We start from the raw sequence: 24674 nt of genomic DNA on the forward strand, positions 1-24674 counted from the left end.
CACACCTTCCTCCCTTGCCTCCCTTGGATCCACACACGTGCAGGTTTTTAGAGGTGATAATTTAGTAGTCATTATTCTCTCTCATTCGGGGTCTTGCAAGGTCCCCCGCATTGGAGGATATGGACAGGGGTGGTAAAATATCTCTCAAATTGTTTGTTACTACACTCAAAGCTTCTCCCAGGGAAGGGAACTCTATTTTCTAAAGTAGTAATCTGATTTGATAAAAAATAAACTTTTAGTGTAACTTCAGTTAACCTTCAGGGTCCCTTAAAATGCTAAATTGTATACACAAGTACTTAAGAAACAGTACGATGAATAATTCTTGTTGTGCCATATTTGTTTTACATCTGGATTGGCTTCGAGGTGTTTATTGTTTTTTTAGGTTTTAATAGTCTAAAGCCTTATCATAATGCTGTTTTAGTGGGGTAGTGCTTCCAATGTGATGGATAGGTTGATGCAATATGTCGATGGCATGCAGTATCAGAGGATGTGGTTTGACATGCAGCACAAGAGAATCTGTGACAGTAGAATGTTGCAACATGTTTAACTCAAGGCCAATTACAACACTTGCAATTCTGGTGAAAGATCAACCTTGGGCACGCTGGAGGTAGAAGGTGTTGCCTTCCACACACTGGTAGAACTTGGTATTGTCTTCAGGATTACTACAGATGCCATCCGCTTTACCAGGACAGAAACCTCCATCTCCTCCACTGCCCCTGTCACTGCCTCATTGTCCACCACTGCCACCACCTCCACCAATATTGGCACAGAAGCCTTCGCTTCTGGGTGTCACAGGTCGGCTATAGCGGGTGTTGGTGGTCGTGGACAACATCCTGAAAGAACAAAGAGCATTTCAGAGCATCATCATAAGCTGGTTTTGTACATTAGAAGCAGCAAGCTCTGTTCATTCTTCTGTATCAGTTCTGTTCTCAAAGAGCTTGAGCCCGGTGAGGGTTCCAAGTTGTAGTTGGGAAGAATGTGACAAGGGGACAAAAACTCAAAGCTGAGAGGAGGGGAACAAGGCCTCCTGGCGTCCTAGTAGGATGTCAGCCCTTGGATTTCATTCTAGTTCCATTCAAGGAGAGATGAACCCAACCCTAGAGTGATAGGACAAAGGCCTTTGTTCCTTTGGGGGACTAATTAGTATTTTGGTTTTTGTAGAGGAGGCTTATCTGTCAACATTTCTGTCGTTAAGTAATATATTCGGATTTTTGTCATTTCATTTACTTTTCTTCCCGAAGTGTTATACTTGGAATTTTGTCATCTTGTTATGCTTTATTTCTCATGATTTATTTTTACTCATTTCTTTTCAACATTGTTATTTTGTTATTTTGTTTCTTTTGTCTCCCTCTGGTGATTCAGAAGTTTCATATTTCATTTTACTCTGCTAGTAGAGTGCTCTCAACCATTACAGTTTTCTGCCTCTTGCTCACTGCTATTTAATTTGAGCAAGTCATTTTATAATCTCTTACAGGTTTTTACAGTTCTAAAGATCAACGATTCTGTGAATTTCCTCGGAGAGCTGAGGAAGTTCTTATATGTTCCACTGTTTTACCTCCATTTTTAGACCTGCCCCAGGGATGCTTAACAACAAAGCCACATGAGGAGCAGGGGTGTCTCTTCACACTGCTGAGTCATGGACCAATCAGCAACATGAGTCTTCTTCACAACCTCCCTCCGACCCTCCCCACCAACTCCCAAAGGACAAAATCTATGCATCTAGGTTAGGAAATGGCACGCTGCAGTGAGAGGGACATGGTCTAGCTTAGAGATAAATGTCAGTACATATATCAGACTGGCTTTTGGGATATCTAGTTCCCAGTCAAAATTTTCCTGAGCAGCAAGGCCCACCTCTAGGGTATCAGGTATATTCAAATCCTTGTCCATGACAGCTACTGAACTGGGCACTGACCCAATGGCTGAAAACAGATTTCTAAAAAGGTGCTTTCTGTATAATTCTGTCCCTTTTCTCAGATGTGTGGGCCTAGAAGCTCTGCAGCTGTCTCCACGCACTCTGACCCCTCTGCATTTGGTGTTCTTTGCAGCTTGACCTGCAGCTTCCTTAGAATAACATGTTGAACTCAATAGTGACACATCCAAAGACAGGCCCAGCAGTGACTTCAGTTTGCTTATGAGTGGGTGTTTGCCCTCATTGCAGAAGGAGCCTGAGAAGTCATCCAGATCAATGGCCCAAACCGTGGCCCCGCCAAAATTGTTCTCCTTGAGAAAATAAACTGTGGACAAAAAGAGCACATGGCATCCAGAATCAAACGGCATCTATGCAACAAGCAGACAATTGAGTATGGGTGACAGGTGATATTCGGGAGAGAAATGCAAGTGGGATGGAACCCTATCAATTTTTCTTTTATAAAACGGTGTGTGCTTTGTGGATTCAGGATATGATTGACTAACTTACTTCTATTCTTGTTTTCTTGTCCTGGTTCAGAAATTCTTGGGTAGTAATGTAAATAAAGCTAATATTTACCTAACATTAGTAGTACAGGCTAAGCTATATTTTTACCTTCATTACTCACTCTTCTCAAGAACTTCTACATAGAACCTATTATTATTCTTTCAAGATTTGTGAGAACTTACCCATCTCAAACTAGAAATTTAGAACCAGGTATATGTCACTCCAAAGCCTAAACTCTTAACCACTGTGCCAAAAGAACCCTTCCCTCCTCCTTGTAGACTGCTTTTCAACTCACCAGGATTCTGTACAGATGACCTGATGGAGTAGTACAGCGGAAAGAACCCAGACTCTGAGCCAGACTATTACTGCCTTTCTTTTCCAGTTATGTAACCTTGGACTACCATTTGTGATCCTCAGTTTACTCATCTGTAAAATGGACAGGCTATTTCTTACTTCACTAGATTGTGTAAAATTAAGTAAGATAATGGTTATAAAACATTTAGGTAAAAATGTAAAAGTTTATTTTTATTTTGTCATTGAAGATGATGGTCTTAGGCCAGTCTTATAACCATCCACATGTACTAGTAGAAATTCATACTATACAAAAATTGGGGAATTTTAATTATACTAGAATATTCTAGTATATTTCAGTGTATTATGTTATGTATTATACATTGTATTATTAAGTTTTAAATTATATTTAATTATATTGTTTTCCCTGTTCTCAGGAAAAGATAAGTAATAATGAGGTTGGCCTATCCTTTCTCTGTGCATATTTAAAACCTTGAAACCACAGATCTTAGGAAAATGGGCTCCTGATGATTGTAGGATTCAAAACCAGAATTGTATTCATATATACACTCTAGCTCTCAGTGTTGTTGTATCCAAGTCACTCAGTGCCTTTGTAGGCATATGGAACTTTTAGTCTTCAATCCAGGCACTTGTGGCCCCTCTTAAGAATGCACAGATCTGTGGGGGGAGTTAAGAAGGCAACGCTGAGCACTTCACAGATCTGTGTCATGTACTGGAGGAGAAAGGACTTAAACAGGAGGAAACAATAGGAAGAAACGGGAGGGACAGAAAAGAGGACATTATGAAATCTACTTCAATCTCACATTTTTCTAGAAAGTAATTTTGTCTTATAAAATGAAGATACAGATTTCTGTGAAACTAGGCCATAAACAGGTGTAATTTGGACTAATTCTGTACCAACGGGTTATTTAGGAAATGGTGAGCACGACCATATGTGCTGTGGTCATTCTTCCCTCTTGAGTCTTTGACAAACGCTGCTAATATATCACCTCACCTATCAGTCTCAGAATGTTCAGCACAGGATTCACGCAAACAATCAATCCAAGTTAGAAGGGAGATCAAATTATTTGCCATGCCTGGGCTAGACCATTGAAATCCTTCTCTAGCTGTTTGCATGGATATAATAGAAATCAGTATTGTTTGGGGGCTCTGGGAAAGAGGAATGCTTCAAACCCTGAAAAAGAAATTCAGATTGATTTTTTTAAGTGAAAACTATTCCATAGCCATCAAGCTGCTTATGATTGGAGCAATAAGAAGCCAGGGTGCAGAGACTCAAGAGAAGAAGAGGTATCAGGTGGAGTTGGAGAGTGAAAGAATTTTTCGTGGTGCATTTTCAGTCTGAAATAGCCTTGCCGTTACCTCATAATAAGCTCAGAAGCCAGCCTCACGCAGGTAAGGACCAGATGACCCTGTTCCAGAGACTGGGTCAACAACTGAGGTGCCAGAACTGTTGAGCTGGAACCCCATGGTGAGCTTCTCCACTGGGACCCCATTGTCTCTCCACTACTTCATAGCATATTACTGAAGAAGGCAACAGACATTATTTCATCACCAGTGTTTGTTGCATTTGATGAACAAAGTCTAGCAATTGTCCCCCAAAGAGAAAGCCTTACTATACAACCAAGGCTCTCCTCAATCCCTTTCCGATCTCCCCTCTACACATGATTTGAGGCTTTTCTTTCTTACACGGTTGAAATAACTCATATCACCTTGATCCTTGGATCCTATGTGCAGGGGATTGTTTTGCCTGTAGGTGTGTCCCAGCTACCATGGAAATCATAGACCATCGTGCTGGTGAAATCAAGGAGCCCAGAACAAAGGACTTAAACCAACAGGATCCCAGGGGCATTTTCTTATAAACATTTTAAGGACAGGAAATGGTAGCAGTGAGAAGCCCACGACGTCAAGTAGGTATTCATATAACCCCACTGATCTGGCTTCCCAGGGTCTCCAGAGAGCAAACTATATTCTGTGACCCCCATAGGGCTTGACAGGAAGTTTTCTTTCTCCTTTGTTTTTTTTTTTAAAGATGACCAGTAAGGGGATCTTAACCCTTGACTTGGTGTTGTCAGCACCATGCTCCCCCAAGTGAACCCACCGACCATCCCTATACAGGGATCCGAACCCGTGGCCTCGGTATTATCAGCACCACACTCTCCCAAGTTCCCAAGTGAGCCACAGGCCGGCCCTGACAGGAAGTTTTCTTTACCTTATTGACAGAAATAGGGCAAACTCAGAGCAGAAAGCTAGACAATGTGGGTTGTTAGAGCACGTATCTCAGAAACATGTCTCTAGGACCATGGGAATCACAGGTGAGTAACTGTCCTATTGCTTTGATGATAATATATTTTATAATTCTATAGCTTTTTCAAAAGAAACTGCTAATGAGGATTGCTATTATGAGGGTTTTCCATGGTCTTGAATCTTGTTCTTCTTTGTCCCACGGTGACCACAGTCCCAACACAGTGGTAATTTAAAGGGACCACCACTTTATCCCAGAGCCACTAAGTCAACAAACCTCTTTGGCATTGAAGGCCCACTTTCCCAATGTTACATGTACTTAACTATTTGGAATGCTCCCCACCAAAATTTTTAGGAATCTATGCTTTAGGATTTGGGCACCCTGAGAGACCCAGCACACTCACTTCCCAGTCTCTGCAATTTCACGTCCTGCATCAGTGATCCCCTTGCCAGCAGGTACAGCTGCTGTGAGAAGCAGCCTGGGGCATCCTGTTTCTTTAGATTTTTCTTTGAAAGCTTCCAGCATTTTCTGGAGAGAGAGTAAGGGTGGATTTGAGTCGCTGTCTTCATTATGTAAGTACCTCTCGGGCCACTTTCAAGCTCATAATAATTCCCCTTTCTCTTGAAATGGCACCCCAAATACAGGGATAGGTCTTGGTAAAGTATAACTTGAAACAAAAAGACACTAAGAGTCCTTTAATTCAACTCACATTTAATGGCAATTCCAAAGGAAGAAAACCCAGGAATTCCTGGCAGAGGACCTAGGGGCTATCTTGCCAATGCTAACTTCACCCTCATTTTTAAAGCTATCAAATCCAGATTTGTATATAGCTGAGCTAAGCTCTTTCCTGCCTCCAGGCCTTTGCTAATGCTGTTACTGTTTCCTGAGAACACTCTTCTCCCTACTCTGTGTGGCCAGTTCCTTTTAATTCTTCATATTGCAGCTTAAATGTCATTTCCTCTGAGAAGAATTCCCTGACCATCCAATTTACTTCCATCATAGTTCTTATCACAATTTGCAATTACTTGATAGTTTTTATTTTTTATTTATTTATTTGGTCTGTATCCTCCACTAGGCTGTAAGCCCTACATGAGCAGACATTGTGTTTGTCTTGCTTACTGCTCTGTCTACAATGTGAAGCACAGTGTCTGGATCACTGCTGATGCTCAGTAAATACTTACCAAATGCATGACCAACAAAATGAATGGTTTCTCCTTCCCTGTCAAAGGATCTCTTCCTTTGGTTCTTTCTAATACCTATATCCTTCCAGTAAATTCTCTTTTGACCTGCACTAGCTAGAGAGTGTTTCTGTTGCTTGTGACTTTCAAACACCTGAACTAGTGTACTGTCTGAGGGCAGTACCCTTTGCTAACCTCAGGAAATGCAGTTCTCTCAGAAAACCCACTAAGGCACCAGCTTCTCTACGAAATGACACAGAACTAGTTTTCCATTCACACCTTAATCAAGATGTAAATCACTGCTTGTCCTCAGGTGGGCTTCTCTGGGACCCTGGATCTTCAATGTCCAAGTTAATGCCATCAAATCCATGTGATGAAGGAAGTCAATGACAGAACAGATGAAAGCTTTGTAGTTGGCAGCTGTGGAGACCATGGTGGTAAATCTAGGCAGAGAGTTTGTCTGTATTAACATCAGCAGACCCCAGGAATCCTCCCTACACCATCTCTTATTTCAATTTTAATTGTGTATTTCATAATAATCCCTAATGGATTTTTGCAGTTAAGGTAAAGGCATTCAAAAATGTTAATGTTAATCAATGGATAACTGTTTTTAATTTAAAATTTTTTTCCTTCATTTTGTCTATTGAATAGTATTTTTCCATTTATTTATAACATCAAATGTACATGTATACGTTCTTTATTAGTGGGATCTTTCAGGGTGTAGTCGTTCAGATATTGTATTTCTTTGAGTCTTTCTAAGAGGTTCATTTTTTATATTTATTTTTTCCAAAGATGTGACTTACTTACATCTGTATAAATATTTAATAAAGCACTTCTGAACCCCAAAGAATGTACTATTAAATTTATTCTGAATCCTACATCTAAAGGCACCTTAATATCTAGAATTTAGTTACTCTGCCATAGTCAATAATTTCATGACCTGTAAATACATATTTAAACACTCTAGATTTGTTCCTGATTATAGTAAGCATGTGATGAATGCTTTGTACACTGGATTACAACCTCCCTAAACTGTCTTTCTTTTTTTTTTAAGTTCAGTTATTTTTTTATTTTTTTAAAGTTCAAGGGTTTTTTTAAAAAAAATTGAAGTAAACTGACTAGCACAAACTGGGTAACTTAAAAAGGGAGGAGAGGTGTTGTTTAGAGTTTTGGGGATTAAGCTGCAAAGATTTTCTTATTTATGTGAGTTGTGGACAAGATAAGAAAAAATTTTATTGGTGTAGTAGAGAGGACACTTCAGGCAGAAAAAATATTGGTCAAATAACATAGGTGAGAATTAGCTTGTTACTTTACAGGTAACTGCCAGAAAGTTTACTTGGCTATTACAGTGAGAATAAAAAACTCAGTTACAATGTGTTCTGACATCATACTGCTACCTCTGGAGAATTAGAAAGGGGAAGAAAAGAGAGAAGTGAGTTACTTTTTATGTCAAAAAATTCTGTGCTATCCTGATTTTTTAAATAATTATGGAAATGCACAACTTTCAAAATTTAAAAAGTAACTTACCACTGATTTGGACAACGTCTTTACATACAAATCTAATTCATCTCTTTTTCCAACTCGGAGTTCAAATGTCATATCCTTTCTCACTGCTCCCCAGCAGCAAAGCCTATGACCCAACCCAGGGCTGTTGCATTCTCATCAGTGGACAAAAGCTCTTCTCCAGCACCAATCCCCTTCCTACCATGTATCATTCTCTATATTATTTTGACTATTTGACTCTCTCAATACCATTGCTATTTCTCAATATCTGCTGCAGCCAGCCCTTCCCACCCACAGACATCAGAGTTTCCTTTTCAGAGACCAGCCTCTTTCCCCTCTGGAATAATCCACTTTCATCTCCTTCTCTGGCATCATTGTTCACCACCCCAGCCTCAAGGACTCTTACTTTTGCTTCCACCCTCATCCCCTGGCCATCAGAAGGCTCTTACTTCTAAGTGCCAAAGTTCCAGCCACTTACAGCCAGCAAGTTGACCAGATCTCCATTGCTCCAGAAAGAAACAAAGAGGCATATTTAAGGGAGACCTCTGTGAGCCTGCAGATGCAGACATTGTGGAAAGTGACTCTTCTCTCCCTCATTCCTGACCCTCTGGGGAATGGGCAGCTTCCAAGTACAACCTCTAAAGTCCCCTTGGCGATTGTTTCTCCCTGTCTGCCCACGTTAAAGTTTACATCATACTTTACTATACTCGTATGTGTTACAAATCTGCATGTTCTTTTCAGGAAGAAACGATCTGCAAAAGACTTTGCCTCTCAGAATCTTATAATACTTGAAAATGAATTGGAGACTGAGTTTGGGCTCTCCATTAACCTCCCTGTCTCCCACTCACTATGGACTCAATTCCTACTGACTGTTCTTTCAGAGCTCAGAACTGAGCACACAGGACATCAACACTGTTCCATTCATCGGGAGCAATCTTGTCATCATTCATGGTGATGAAAGCATATATCAGGTGCGTGCACAGACATGAGTCCACATCCTTAGGAAAGAACCTGGCTGATTCCGGTTGATGCTGAGACCAGTTGGTAAAGCAGCACACAAGCTTATAGGCCGAGCCTCAGAGGAGAAAGCAGCAGTCACTGCAGTGTTTGGCTCCACTGTTTGTCTCACTGGCAGATGAACTCTTCCAGGGAAGGGTAACCTACAAGTCAGCACGGCATAGACCTGGTAGATGCTGCCACATGCCTTTCCTCCCTGTGTGAAAGACCATGTGAACCAATCATGGCACTCTTTTTCAACAGAATCTGAGAAAGACCTAAGCATATTTTATGACCCTGAAAGCTTTAAAAATCAATTAGAGTCAACATATAAAGTAAAATCAATTTGCCATCACAGAAGCAAGTGGTCAGGGTAGTTATGCTCCTCGGGTACTTTGCTTAACTTCATCGCGTGCTTAACTGTTCAAATTTATTACCAATAAAATAGCTACCATTGTACAAGTCATATGATGTCACTAATGCTTTATTTAGAGGCTTTACATGCATTGTTTTGCTTAAATTCTGATTCTCATAACAACCCCGTGAGGGTAAAATTATTATTCTCATTTTTAAATGAGACTCAGAAAAACTGACTTGCTTAGGACTGCAAGGTTCAAGTGTCCATCCATTCCCCAAGAATTTATTGTGCATCTACTACTTCCAGGCAGTCTTACTCCAGAGCTCATGCCCTTCTCATTCTCTTCTCCTGGATCTCCTTATCTGGGCCTTAGTTGTGTTTCACATCTGTAGCCCAATGCCCAGGAATTAGAAAGAATATGAGGACATTTGAGGGAAAAAAAGGCAGAGGAGTACAGAGTAATAGATAATGGAGACTGCACCAGTCTCAGCATCAGGATGGAGGTTTAAGTCCTGATGTGGAATAACGAAGGACAAGTCACTTCCCCTCTCTGTGCCTTAGTTTCCTCCACTGGAAAGTGAGGCATTTAAGATTCACAGTCTATATGTTCCCTCCCAGCTCTGACATTCTGGGATCCAGCAAAACAGGCTTGAGGTTCTAGTCTTGACTTTATTGTAGAAGGAGAAGGAAATGCAAAGTTGGAAGAAAGGAAAGAAAGGGGAGTTAACTATTAGGAAGATGTAAGTGTGGACAGGAGGTTGTATTATTCCTTACCTATTGCACCTGCAGCAGAGCAGCCAAACCTGAAACAAAAAATACAAATATGGGAAGTCCTCAGATGGGCTTCCCAGCTAGGATCTGCTGCTACCCAGGGGACTCGTAGGGTTTCAAGGTCCCAATGACCTTGGATTTATCAGTGGTCTTTTCCTGGGCCTTATTTCATCATTCCCAGGCTTGGAGCTCAAGTCCCTCTGCTCAGAGCCCGGGACATGAGAGGAAAATTCATGTAGAAACCTCTCTGAAACAGATGCCTTCCCTCCTGCCCCATTCCCCATTCATGGGACACCCCATGACCTGTGGGAAGGATGAAGGGCAGAAATGATGGGAGACTCACAGGCCCACAGTTGCATCCTGCCCATCATGCCTCCATACTGACCACCTTGGTCAGCTTCAGCCTTACATAAGGAGACTTCTTTTATCACTATGGGAGCAGCAGAGTTGCCACCTCATACCCCCAGGTCCCAAGGCCATTACATTCCTATCTCCACCCATCCCAGATTCATGAGAGTGAGCACCTAGAAGGAAAGAAACCAGCAAAGCCCCTTCACCAGCCCAGACCTGGAGACTCCTACAGAACTGCTTGCAGTTGGAGACTTGAGTTCTGCACTGAGGCTGAGTCCCTTTCCCCATGGGATGTGGGAGCCCAGGGGGAGAATAAAGGGCACTGTGCTGGAAATCAGGACTCCAGCGTTCAGGGCCCAGGACCAGGAAAGCCCATGGGGGAAGTGAGTGAGGAGTGTTGAGCTGAGATATTGGAACATTCACTTAAAGCCTGTAGTTTTCCTCCTTCAGGACTGGGCCCAATGCCAAAGCCAGAAGCAAGGGTCTTGGAAGGGATTTGGTTCAGGGAAGGGGCACAATTAGTCCTGCTCATCATCATCTTCTTGACCCCTTGTGCTTTGGCGGTCACAGCTCTGGAGAGGAACGACGGGGTAGCCATAGGATGCTGCAGCTGCCAATTCCCTTCCCTTATTGCAGCCCGGGGCAGAAATGGGGAGAGGAGAGCTGCTACCAAAGAAACATGCTCCTTATACCCCAGCCCCCTTCTCCTCATTCTGGGAAGGGTGGTGGCAGTAGGATGTAAAGAATATTGTGACCTACTTTGCTACAGCCTGAATTCTTAGAAAAAAATGGACCAGTGTCAGAGGGCTGGGAATGGGGGGCGGGGGGGGGGGACAATGTGGCTGAGAGGGTGGTCAGTGCTGTGTGGGAGGCAGGAGTCACAGGTGGCAGGGCCTGTTTTATCTGACCTTGCTACCCCCAAGGCCATAGATTTGCCACTGGCAGCAGCAGAACCCTCAGAAGTGGGGCTGAGCCAGGCGGATAATAGTGGGCACAGGTACAGGGATCACTGCCAGCCTTGGCCTGAAAACAGACCCTCAGGCAGGGCCAAGAATTCTCTTAGTGCATCTAGCTTCCTTTCAGTCTTCTCCAGAAGGAGGTGATTCATATCTCCTGAGTGCCATGCTCATCTTTGGATCCTGGGTACCTGGCACAGACTGGGCACTTGATGAAAGTCACCTGAACAAATGAATGTCTTATCTTTACCATTTCTGGTGGTGGGCAATCTTCAACCACCAGGCTACTCCTGACTCTAGTAGTTGTGTATTGCTATATGACAGATTACTCCTAAACTTAGCCTTTTAAAACAATAGGAAATATTTATTAATTTATGCAGTTTCTGTAATTCAGGAGCAGCTGACTGGGTGGTTCTGGCTTGGGTTCTCTCATGAGGTTATAGTCAAGAGATTAGCTGGGGAAGTTACCGAAAGCTTGATAGAACCTAAAGGATCCATTCCTAAAATGACTCACTCGTATGGCTGGAGAGTTGGCACTGGCTATTGGCGTGAGGCCTCAGTGTCTCCTCTGTGGGCCTCTGTAGAAGAAGCCGCTGGCTTCTCCCAGAGTAAGTAATCCTGTGTACAATGTGTGATGATCAAGTCAGAATAATTAGCACATACATCATTATAAAACATAATCATTTCTTTGTGTTGAGAACATTCAATCTCCTCTTTTCTAGTCGTTTGATAACCTGCCATAAATTATTGTTAATCACAGCTGCCTAGCTTGAATGTGCATCAGTAGAATTTATTATTCCTAACTAGCTATTTTGTGTCCATCAACCCATTTCTTGGTATCCTCCCTCTCCCTCCCCCTTTCCCAGCTCAGTAGGCAAACCCCAGTAGGGAAACTATTTTTAATAGCACTTTTAATATCTTCCATGGTGTTCTGCCTCTTCTTATGTCAATTTGATTAGTGTCCCAGAACTATTTCATCTAGATCTTGTGGTGTGTTTGCATAAACTTTTTGTACTGTCTTCTTATCATTTGGGTCATCTTTGTGTCAATGGTAATCTATGTAAGGAAAAGAACACATCAATTCCACACTTAGGTAAGGCTGGAGTGGTTTCTTCACTAGAACAGTAGAGGGGGCAAAATCCTGGAAACCAAGCACATCAGGGAGTTATAGGTACGTCCTGGCCCAAAATAGGAATCATGAATCCTGACAGAGATGGGCCGAGAATCAGATAAAACTGTATTTAAATACTTATTTGGTCACTTATTAGAAACGTGATCTTGGCCAAGTTACTTAACCTCTCCAAGCTTCAGTTTCCTTGTGGGTAAAATGTAGATAATAATACCTTTTCTACATTGTTGCTGTGAAAATTAAATGTGTTAACATATGTAAAATGGTTTACAGTTATTTACATATTGAAAAGCAGAATGCTCAGTATCTATTATTATTAAGATGCATGGTTAGAAGATTTCTGGACTTAGTGAGACAATGGGAAGAGTTATTTTTAAAAAATTGTTTTTGCAGAACCAGAATGAAGATATTTGATTGTGCAAAGGCTCCATAAACTGTTTTTCAAGACTGAGCAAATTAGTGTAAATTTGCAATGTAGCAGGAGAAATGGATTTCCAATGATCTTGGAAAGGAAGACAGTGGAACTCATTGTACAGGAATAAAGTCACTTAAAGAATGTTTATTGCAGTTGCTATATATGTAGACTTTTTTTTATTGTTAGCCCGTTCTCTCAGTAGAAGTTGGGTGGTATGCAAAAGCCATAGGAAAGCATTAACCAGAGCAGATATTCATGTGGCTGGGGCTAGGTCAGTTATCTTATACCTGCAGAAAGAAAAGGGCAAGGTGTGTTCCAGAAAGATGTCCTCAATCGACGAGCTTGGATTGTAAGTGTTCTCACCATGAAAAAAAAGTTAGCTATGTGAGATGATAGATATGTTGATTAACTGGATCGTGGTGATCATTTCACAAGTTGTACACCCTAAACACATACAATTTTTACTTCACGATTATATTTCAATAAACCTAAAGAGAAAAAAATAAGATCATTGAGAAGTTTTAAAGGAAAAGCTGGTTCATCGGAAAACAGAATGAGTTCAGTTTCAGAAATAATGAATAAAATAAAATAAAGTTATTTTCTGCTTGTGTTCACTGTAAATAGGTAACCAATTTACTTGTTCAAAATGTGTTTTCCAGGTATGAGTACATTCTCTTTCAGGGTGCAAGTCTATGAGAAAAAGGATCGTGTCTGCTTAATTCTGTACATAGAGTGTCCAGCATGAAAATGACTTTCCAAACTATAACAACAAAACAACAAAAGAAAATGAATAATGTGAATTATTGGCAAAGAAAAGTTATGTTTCATTCATTTATTGAGTTGAAACAAACTTCAGGAAGATTTCATCCCCTTCCAGTGCCATTCTTTCTGTTCAGTTACAGCACTTGCAGCTTTGGTCAAACACTAAGCATCCTGCACACCTTTTGGCCACAGTGTTACCATTAGCACACCCGAAAAACCCAGATGGGTCATCAGGGTCCCCATAGAACCCATCAGCCCTGCCTTCACAGAACGCACTGGGAGATGAGGGTTTGGGAGGTTCTGGAGTGATGCAGCCACACTCAAAACAACACAAACATCATTAGCCACAGTCCAAAGAAAACTCTGAAGGACCATCTAAGCATAAGAGAATAGCAAAGTCCTCCCTTAATCAACTCAAACCATATCAGATTTTAGGTAGGGAGACCCTAGCCACCAAAAATTAAAGCCAATTCACAGATTACCATAGGATCAATTGTTCAAAGTGAAGAGAATGCGAGTTTTATTTTTTTTTTCACTAGTTAGACTAGAAAAAGATATATATAGTCTCATAAATATTTGGTATTCAGTTGCTTTGCTGAGTTAGACAATGATAGCTGTTTCTTCACTGGCAAAGGGAATTATTCTCAAGTTCACCATAACAAGTCAGTAATTAAGTATATAACATATTTCAGATGGACTAGTGTGTATTTTCTAGAATTTTGTTAAAGAATTTGCCTCAGACCATTGCAAGCTCTCAAATGAGAAATTACTGAAAATTAGAAGCCATCAGTAGTCTTGAGGCTCATTTAGCCTGCTAATTGTACCATGACTGTTGCATCATTTAAATTGTTATGTCCGGTGTCTGGGTAAAGTGAGCCTTACCCTGCTCTAAACAGGATGACCATCCATCCCAGTTTGCTGTGAGCAGTACAGAGTCACACTATTCACTCAAAATTATCCTGGATTGGTGTAAAACAATGTTAAATATACATATTGGTCTCTGCCCCAGTCCCTGGCACAGAGCTCCTGAAACCCTTGTAGATAGGGGTGCTAGGAGAATCTTTGGTTCTAATGTTTGGTCTTTGACCCCAGTTCCTGACACAGATTTCCCAACACCTTGGAATTTCCTGGGTAATAGAAGCAGTTTTGTTCGAATGAGATGACTCTCAATTCTCCGTGGGATCCTGGATTGGGGCTGGTCACCAGAAAAACCAAGCCATAATTAGAAGCTTGGAGCTTTCAGCCCCACCTCACATTCTATGGACAGGATAGAGGGGCTAGAAATGGAGTTAATATTATCGATCATGCCTACGTGATTAAGCCTCCATAAAAATCTCTGAACTATGGAGTTCAGGGCATTTCCCAGTTGGCAAACACATCTGCATGACAGAAGGGTGGTGCATCCCATCTCCACAGGGACAAGAAGCTCCTGCACTTGGGACTTCCAAAGCTTGCCCTATGTATCTCTTCATCTGGTTGTTTATCTGTATCCTTTATTATATTCTTTATTAATAAACCAGTATATGTAAGTGAAGTATTTCCCTGAGTTTTGTAAGCTGCTATAGCAAATTAATTGAACCCAAGGAGGGAGTCATCGGAACCCCAATTTATAGCCAGACAGTCAGAAGCACAGGTCACAACATATCTACCTCCAGGTAGATAGTGTCAGAATTGAATTGAATGACAGTACACCCAGCTGGTTTCCACTGGAAAATCTTCTGGAGAATTGCTCGGTGTATGGGGGAAAAAATTCACACATCTGGTGTCAGAAGTGTGGAGTGACCATGTGAGAGCAGAGAGTAGGAAAAAATTTTTTCCTATATCTTACTGTTGAAAATAAATTATATGGTCACCTAGCTAGAAAATTTAAATTTTTCTCTACTTGAAGTGAATTAAAATCCCTGGAGCACAAGTCATGCCTTGTGTTTGTGCTTACTTAGAAATCAATGAGTAAGCACTAATGTGTAGTTTCTTTGGTTCAAGGTTTGCTGTTGTTCCCTAATTACCTGGCATTGGCAGCCCCAGCAGAGACTTGAGTTTGGAGATGAGAGGATATGAACTCTCACTGGAGAAGTTGCCTAGGAAGTCATCCAAGTCAAGAGCCCAAACCATGGTTCCACAAAACCCATTTGCTTTCAGAAACGTCACCTGTGATAAAGAATATAATCTATCATGTCAGTGCTAGGTCTCTTAAAACACTATAATATTGAAAGCATGATGTAATATGATCAAAACGTTTCTAAGAAAGAAAACACAAAGAAAAACAAAATTATACCACTATAAAGTAACTCTTCGTTTTTGCATGTTAGTCATAGTCTTTGTGCACATACCATCATTGCTTACGTGGTCATCACAGCATACAAACCACCTATATGCTATGGTTGCTTTTGCTTTCACTTTACATCAGAAATAAACATTTCTCATTGCATTTCCTCACTCATAAGTGGGAGCTGAATCTATAAGTAAACACATAAATAATAATGAGAGAGAGAGAGAGACAGAGAGAAGGAAGGAAGGAGGAAAGAAGGGAGGGAGGGAGGAAGGAAAGAAACAACAATCACAATAATACGTTAAACTTTTAGAAGGAGAGAAAAGAACTGTGGTTACTTGTAGAAAAGGAGAGGGGAGGAGGAGAGAGAGGGGGATTAAGGACAAATTGGTTAACAGATACAAAGAAAGATTGTGTATTGTAATGATGAATAAACCAATTATCCTGATCTGATCACCTCACATTGTATACAACTATTGAAAGTACCCCACAAATATGTATAATAAATTATCTTTAAAAAAGAAAAAGAAATAAACACTTCTCATGTGTCTGCTTAGTCTTTGTACTTACCATTTTTAATGATTGAAAATATTCTTTTATGTTCATTATAATTTAATACACCATTTCCTCATTGTTTTCCTATTTTGCAATCATGAGCAAAACTCTGAGAAGCACTTTTATATATAAATGCTTTGACCATATTGTTTTTCCAACAAATACCCATGAGCTGGAATTGAAGGCTAAAGGGTATGCATATGTATATCATTCCTATGACACACCGCCATATTGTCTTCCCAGAGAGGAAGCCACCCCAACCCTACACAGGAATGACAAGTGTTCTTAGAAACGGGGAGTCTGTATGATGTGATGGAAAGCATCAACTTTGGCATTATTCAGACCTGTAAGCCACCTCCTAGTACACCGCTTACTAACTGCATGTCTTTGGAAAGTAAATCAATCTCTCTTACCATCAATCTCCTTATTAGCAAATTATAATACATACTCTATAATAATAGCAACTGCCATTTGTTGAGCGCATGCTCAGCATGTAATTCAGCCCCTAAAATTAAATGTTGTAAGAATTAAATGGAATATCTTACATAAAACAAATGGCACATTGCAGTTAACCAAAAATATGTAAGCTCCTTTCTCTTTCCAATAAAAAAGGACATTTGCCATACCTCCCAGAGGGAACTCACTAAACAAATAGAGCTTGGTCTTCAGGTACTCGCCTGGGGAGCAAGCAGCCTCCAACAGCATGCAGACATGAGCCAAGGCCTGGATTTCACAGCAGGTGAGCCTACAGGCACCATTAGGTCCCCCTTTGGTAACCAGTGAAGAATTGCCAAGGTCCAAGAGATTGTGGCTACCCACTCCTTACATGCTTAAGTTAGTGGTAGCATGACTTATGGTTAGCCCTAACTTCTCACCCTTAAAAGTCTATTTTAGGGCCCAACAACATTATAGGGCCCTCTGTGACCCTCCAATGACAAAGGTTTGGGGTTTCTGTCACCCTGATCATGAGTGCAAGGAGTAATAATCCTCTTCTTGGGCACTTGGGCATCCCCTCTCGTATGAACAAAAGATATAAACACGCAGAATCTCCGTCCTGCTGTCCCAGGTCAGTCTCATCTTCCTTTGTCTTACCTTTCCTTCCTCTTCCCTAAAAATGCCAAAGGAGGGAGTGCAGAGGTGAAAAGACTGGGCTGGTCATGTAGTAAGAGGCAGGAGCATTGGTCAGGGCTGGTGAAGGAAGAAGAGATTTTCCAATTTGGATTTTCCTCTACCTCAGACCCTAAATTTGATTACAAAGAACCAGAAATATGTGAGATTGTGTGTAAAGGTCTTTTGGGTACTGATGTATGTGCATGCTTGTTTGTGTATATGTCTAAGAAGGTATATATTGACATGATTATGTTCATGTATATTATATACACATTTCACAAGAACATAGGTAAGATAGCTCAGAAATTACCCATTTTAATTGCCTTTTTTTTTACAGAGTAGGATATTGAGGATTAAAAAGAGGATTATTGGCTTAAAATTCGCACAAAGAAACAGTAACAAAGCTCTTTGCATTTTGACTTGAAGGTTAAACTCTTATCATTCTTTAAAAGGAGTTTACCTCTCATTTAAGTCAAACTAACATCAGGGTATATACAGCAAGACCCCTTCATTGGTCAAGATGATTTATCTCACTTTGGGGTAACTGGGGAGACCTGGGCAATTATGCAGCAGGAGATCATCTTATGACTAGAAGGAACCCAAAGGTTGTCTAACCCAACTCCTCAGCCAGCCTGAGCCTCCACTGCTGCCTCTTCCTGGAGGTATTACCTCATAGTCAGCCCAGTAGCCAGCCTCCCAGGTGTAAGGCCATGGTGCTGAGAAGGGGCTCCCACAGACACGTCTGAAGAAGTTAGGCACACGGCTCATCCATACATGGGGAACCCCATGATAAGCTTCTCAGTAGGAACCCCATTGTCTTGCCAATATTTCGTGGCAAATTCCTGTGAGAGTGTCCCAACTCCCATGAAAGTCATAGTTCATCACTCTGATGAAGTCCAGGAGCCTGGGGGGGAAATGGCACAGGAGGGGTGAACAGCAGCTGAGTCTGTTGTTGTAATGAGGGCTGTGCTCCTGGCTGAGGCCGAGGCTATGGACGTAGCTGTGCCTGCGGCTGAGATGTTTCTCAGGGACTCAAGGGATTGTCTGTTGCAGTGGCAGTGTGGGTTTTTGTTTCTGCTTTTCAATTATGCTGCACAGACTCCTAGAAACCTGTAAAAAGATGCCTGAATGAGACTAGAGAAATTTGTTTTCCCATTCTCTCTCCCTCCCACATCAATGAGAATACCTTTCCTTTAGTGTCTTTTCTGTGTTGGATATCTGTTAAAGATTTCATTTGAAAAGGGATTAAAATGCTTTTTGGAAAGTTTAAAAAATCACTGGTTTGGTGCAAGTTCCTACTAATGTGTTAAAGAGGTTCATTAAGGCTTTGCTGGAATATTTTTGAACTAACTACCTAATCAGGCATTTGGTATCATTGTGCTATGGCTGTCAACAACTGGCCTGAGAAATTTATTTGTTTTATTAATTTGCAAAATGATTCTCTGTAATTTTTCCCTGTTGGCACTAGCTTTTTCCCCAAGACTAAACAAACAAGACTGTGCTCTCAAATGTGTTTATACTGGCTCTCTGCAGCCCACTTTTTTTTTTTTTTTTACAAAGCACTTTGGCTCTCTATTAACTCAGCTCTCAGACAAAAATCAGAAGAATTTCTTCCAGGAAAACGACTTCACTATCTCCAGATATCGCCCATGAGCCACTGTGCCCACCCAGGCCTATTCCAAATAGGCTTCCTTGAGCTCTGGTTAATGAAGCCATGTGACCTCAGGCTCCTCTGGTTTCTCATGTAGTGCATAGCTCAGGCTGATATAGTAGCTATGGCTGGAGTCCTGGGGAGAATACCCTGGGCCCAGAGTATTTTCACTCCTCCATGTTCTAGTGTGAGGCTATAGCCTAAAAAATTTCCCGGGAGAACCATCTTGGGAAAATACAAACTAGGTCAATATCAGCACACTCTGCTTGTCCCATAATTGTTTGAGCAGGAACTTACAATATGCTTGGTTACACACAGAGAAAAGAACTCTCTCTAATTATCCTTCTCTTCTGCTCTTACATGTGGCATGCCTTCACTGGGGCGAGATCCCTCCTCTCCCTAGTGGATTGACACAGTTGCTGGGCCCACATGCATTCATGAAACTTCGTGCAACATATAACACATTAAATGACACCTTCTAGGTCCTAAGCAGGAGATAATAGTGACTCATGCCAGTTAAGAGGACTGAGAAAGGGGGTGAAAGTGAGGTGGGAAGTCTATAAACATCAGCCAAAGACATACTGACTGTAAATTTAGTCTGACTGAGGCCCCAGGGCCCCAAGGGTTAAAATCGTGCCCTGCAATAAGACATGCTTTTTAGGCCTTTGGGTATTGCTGCCAGAGTCACGTTCCAATCTTGGCAATTTCATAACAAGCATCAATGATTCCTTTGCCTGCAGATACAACTGCTGAGATCAGCAGATGGGGGTAGCCTGTGTCTTGGGCCTCAGCTTCAAAAGCTGTTACTATTTCCTGCAGCAAAACATAGGATAGTATTGGTGATTATTGTTAATGAAATAGTAGGAAAAATACAGTGCTCATAAATTACCCAATTTTTAACTCAAAAACATAGTAATATTTAGTTGAAAAAAATCTTGCATGCACTGGAATATATTGTGCACCATGTGTATGTGTGTATGTGAGGGGGGGCTAATGCTTGAAACATGCATTGTCTGGAATATTTCCCCCCACTTCCTTACCGAAGCAGTGTCTTATAGTGAAGGGAAGGAAGTTTTAGAAATCTCTACTATTTTCTAATTGCGATTTGAAGCAGAGTACTTATCCTTTATGATATGATATAAAATACATATTTCAGTTGGGTGTTGTGGATATTAAATAGATTCCCACATGCATAGTGCCTAAAACGGTGTCTGGCACATTGTAAATTTTCAACAGCTGTTGGTTCCCTTCCTTCTTCTCTTTTCTTTGGAGATGGAAGTCAGCCAAGAGTAGGGAACCCCCAGAGGTTCTGGGCTATGTGAATGGACCTGTGAGTCCTTACCTTAGTAAGGACAGTAAGGCATTGATTGTCCTCAGGTGGGCTGATCCTGGACCCATGGTACTCAAAGTCGAGATTCAATACTATCAGATCCATGTAGCCGGAGATAATCAATCACCAAGTCAATGAAAATCCTGTGGTTGCCAGCTGTGGCCACCATGGTGGTGAACCTGGATAAGATGTGGTCCTTGGTGGTACTTGGTGGCACGGCTTTCTCATCACTTTCTTATCACTTTGTGATTATCCATTGTAGTATCCAGGTGGGTGCATATAAACTTACCTTCCCACTAGACAGAAAGCTTCCTGGGGCTCTTTTCTTCATCTTTTTCTCCCACAGTGTCTAGAAAGGTGTCTGGCTCTATGCTACTCAATAAATACCTAATATCCTTGAGGGATCTCAAGGATATCTAATATCCTTCATGAATTCCCTGGGCTGGCACTGTAACCTTGGCCATCTCCTTTGCTCCACATGGGATGGTAGGAGACATATTCTTTAACACTTCCTCTTCTGTAGATTTTTTCATTCTTATACACCTCTAATCTATAAGTTCAGTGCCTACTAGTATTTAGTACATAACACATGCTGAATAAATATTTGTTGAACTAAATTAAAGCATTGCAAATAAACACTGAGCCCGAACTATGCATGGTCGTATAACAGATTCCTTACGCAGATTAACCCTCACATTTGTTCTCTTCCTCTAATTCTCTGCTTTCTCTTATCCTATAGCCCCAGGATCAAGAACTCTGGGCTCCAGCCAGCCCGTATTTTAAGATAAGTAAATCTCTAGTTTCTATTCTAGCTCTTTTCCTGCTCTAGAAAATCTCCTGCTGATACACCTCTGGGATCTTTCATGCCACCTTCAGTCACTTTTTTCTTCACCATGAAACTATTTTCAGCCTTGTCCTTCTGAGATTAGTCCGTAGTCCAATTCCCCTCAGTAAGAAGTTCTTACTTCTGGGTGCAGAATTTCTACCTGCCAATTGCCAGCAGTGTAACCAGGTTTTCATTACTAATGAGAAAGCACAGAAATGACAGAGCAAATATCATTTTAGCCAAGCATGAGGAAATTGCCTAATGGAATCAAAATGGCCTTCTCTCAGACTCATGGTTCTGGTACTAAAAGGACAGAACCATGTCCCCAGGAACTTCCTCTTAAGATCCTTCTCCTGCCCCTCAAAAGATCAACTTTATGCTAGCCATTCAGATTGGAGGACTTGTGCTTGAATTCTCAGGCCAAAAAGCCACCCTAGTTCTTCCTGGAACAGAGAGCAAGAGATCAGACTATGAGGAAGAGAGCCCATCCCTTACACGACCATCACAGATGCATGTCGGATCTTGTAGACAACTTGGCTTTCTGACTGTAGACACTCCCATGGAAAGAATAATGAACATTTAGCCAAAGATACCCAGGAGACTCTAGAGGTTGTCCCCACCATTACCACTACCACCCAAAATTCGGGGAGGCACCCAGGCGGTCAAGAGAACAGGTCAGCCACCCACGAGAACCCCACCCACCAGAGACCCACCCTGCCCACTCAGAAGGCAGGACCCCACCACACAGCTTCCACAGAGGTGGTCTACAATAGCCACACCACCACCATACTGTTACAAGGACGGCTCACCACCTTAGTAACTGTGGTTACTTTAGTAACCATGACCACCGTGCAGGTGGCCCACCACATATTTGACTTTATTGACACAAGGAGAGTCTCTGGAGGAGCCTGGAAAAAGAGGAAGAAATATTTCTCCTTAAAGTCCACTCCAGAGTAGTAGAGGAAGCAACTGATCTACCAGATCTACCAGATGACCAGAGATACCAGAAATAGAGAAAAATTCAGAAAACATGACACTACCAAAGGAATTCAGTAACTCTCAAGTACCAGACCCTGGAGAACAGGAAACCCTTGAAATGACTGAAAAGAAATTCCGAGAAACTCAATGAGATAAAAGAGGACACTGTAAGATGACAGAATGAAACCACACAAAATTGTCAATTGCAACACCTGTTTGAAAATAGAAAACAGGGAATCTTCCAATTAGAGTTGACTCCTCCCATCCTAATCTCAGTAGGAAAGTAGTTCTCCTACAAATTTCCCTAAAAGAGTCTAATTTCAGTCAGTCCTTCTAGCCCCTCTGGCTATTCTGGACTTCTCCCTGTTCACAGCCCTCAGCTAGGGAGCCTCAGAGGGACACAGGCCAGAGCACTACAGAGAGCTTCCAACTGAGAAGTAAGAGGAAGGCAGAGTGAAAGAGAGGACTTGAGCAGTACAGCCACTTATTCTGGGGATTACAATTACTGATGAGGAAAAGGAGGTCATTTGGACTTTTGTCAAGGTGGCTTTACATATTTACTCCTCTCTGCCCAAGAGCCACCGTTTCCATATTGTATGCATTAGCCCTGAGTGTGGAGATGGCCTCCAATATCAGCTTTGGGTTTTGAGTTTATCCAGAGCATCTGTCCTGTGACTCCCCCAGATATCCCAGAACAAGGTGTTGACTGCTGCTTGAGGGTCTGGAACCAGGGGTAGAGGACATCACCATTCCACTCAGGGCAAAGATGAGATATGTACATAGACATGGGTCCATGTATCCTGGCATGTATTTGTCTGAGTGTTACTGGGACCGATTGGTAAAGTAACACACAAGCCTCGTGACTGTACTTGGTTGGGAAGAATAGGGGCTTTGGAGCAGGTATTGTTGTCCCTGAAACCTGGCTCTTCTACTTCCAGCTGCAGGTGCTAGGTACCTTGCTAAATCTCTTCTAACCTTGATTTTATTACTGGAAAAATAAGGAGAACAAAACCTACTTCCAAATTTTGTTGTTAGGGATTAGATGAGACCACCGAAGTGACAGTACTTGAACATATCCAGAACTGAATAAATGTGCATCAAGTAAACCACTGACTCACTCCCCAGAGTGGTGACCAAGACTCCAACCAACTGGATTATCACCTTTTGTCATTAGCCAAGATCTAATTTGTCCACTCTGTCTTAACTCCCTGCATGCTCAGTGAGGGTATCCAGTTGAGCAGCTCTGTGCACTCACTAACCAGAATGCCCCTGGGCCTTCGGAACAGCCACTCACACAGGTGGTGCTCAATGTCCTCTGACTGCTTGTGAACCACAAATGGCCAAGGCTCTTCAGGTCACAGGTCTGAGAGCTGGGAAATCAGTAGGTCTGCCTCTGTAGAAGTTGGCACTGGGCATGATGTGGGGAATGGGAAAGATGATGAATGAAGGAGAGGAGGGGCTGTAAAAATGATTTATCTAAGCAGAATATCACAGAGAAAAGGGAATAGTGCCTGGTGCTGAGGCCACGAGACTTAGGTCAGAAGCTGCAAGTGCTGTCTCTAGGAGACTGTTGTCCAGGCCCTGCTTGGGCTCTGCCTCTGGGTAGGAGCTTGGGCAAGTGGATTTACCCACCTGGGCCCAGGCCTCCACTCCCTTGTCAGAGATAGAATAACATCATGTCCTTGGTTGACCCCAGGTTTTTATGCCATAAAATTGGATAATGAATATGAAAGGGCTCTAAGATCACAAGGGACTGGCCAGGAGTCAAGCACTATCTGGTAATATCTAGATTTGCTGGTCAAAAAACAGCCCCAGTACCTGTCCCATAGTAGATTCTTACTAAATACTCATTGTTTGAATGAATAGCATGTTTAGAATAGAAATATGAATGCTCCCTGATCTAGATCCCCCAATCTCATTCTAGGCATCTCCTACTTTCTTGGGATTGTATTTCCAATTCCCCTCTTATATCCTCCTTACACTTAGGCAATAAGATAAATGACATAATTATTGATGGGATGAAAAAGAGGAAAAAGGAGGGGAAGTGGAGAAACACAAAACGTGTTCATAGGGGAGGCTCTGGAGCATGACCCTTTCACCCAGGGGAGCAGAGACAAGCAGCCAAGGCCTAACTTGCTGAGCCACACCTGCTAAGCTTTAAAGTTCAGTATTTTGTTGCTTTAGCACCTTCTACCAATGCACAGAGGACTTTACTTTCTTCATTCTGGACCCTGAGCATGTGCAAGAGAGAGAGAAAGCCAGCAGCCTGACCAAGCAGGGACCTGATGAGATTGGTGCAGGCCAGGAGGAAAGAGGTGGCATGGAAAAATACACAGAGGGCCTTTACATATGGAAGCTAAGTTCTAGATCCCTGCTCCGTGATCCTTGCTGGAGAGGACCCCCTGGGATTAGAAGAAAGGAGGGGAAAGGAGATTGGGTATGTGTGACTCACCAGCCCAAAGCAGCATCCTCTCCATCTCTGCTGTAGCCCAGCATGAGAACCAAGGGCCCTGGGTTCTCTATAGAAGGTCTCAGCAAGGACGGGCCTGATGATCACTGTGCAAGTAAA

The sequence above is a fragment of the Cynocephalus volans genome, chromosome 8 (assembly GCF_027409185.1).
Source record: "Cynocephalus volans isolate mCynVol1 chromosome 8, mCynVol1.pri, whole genome shotgun sequence".
NCBI lineage: Eukaryota > Metazoa > Chordata > Mammalia > Dermoptera > Cynocephalidae > Cynocephalus > Cynocephalus volans.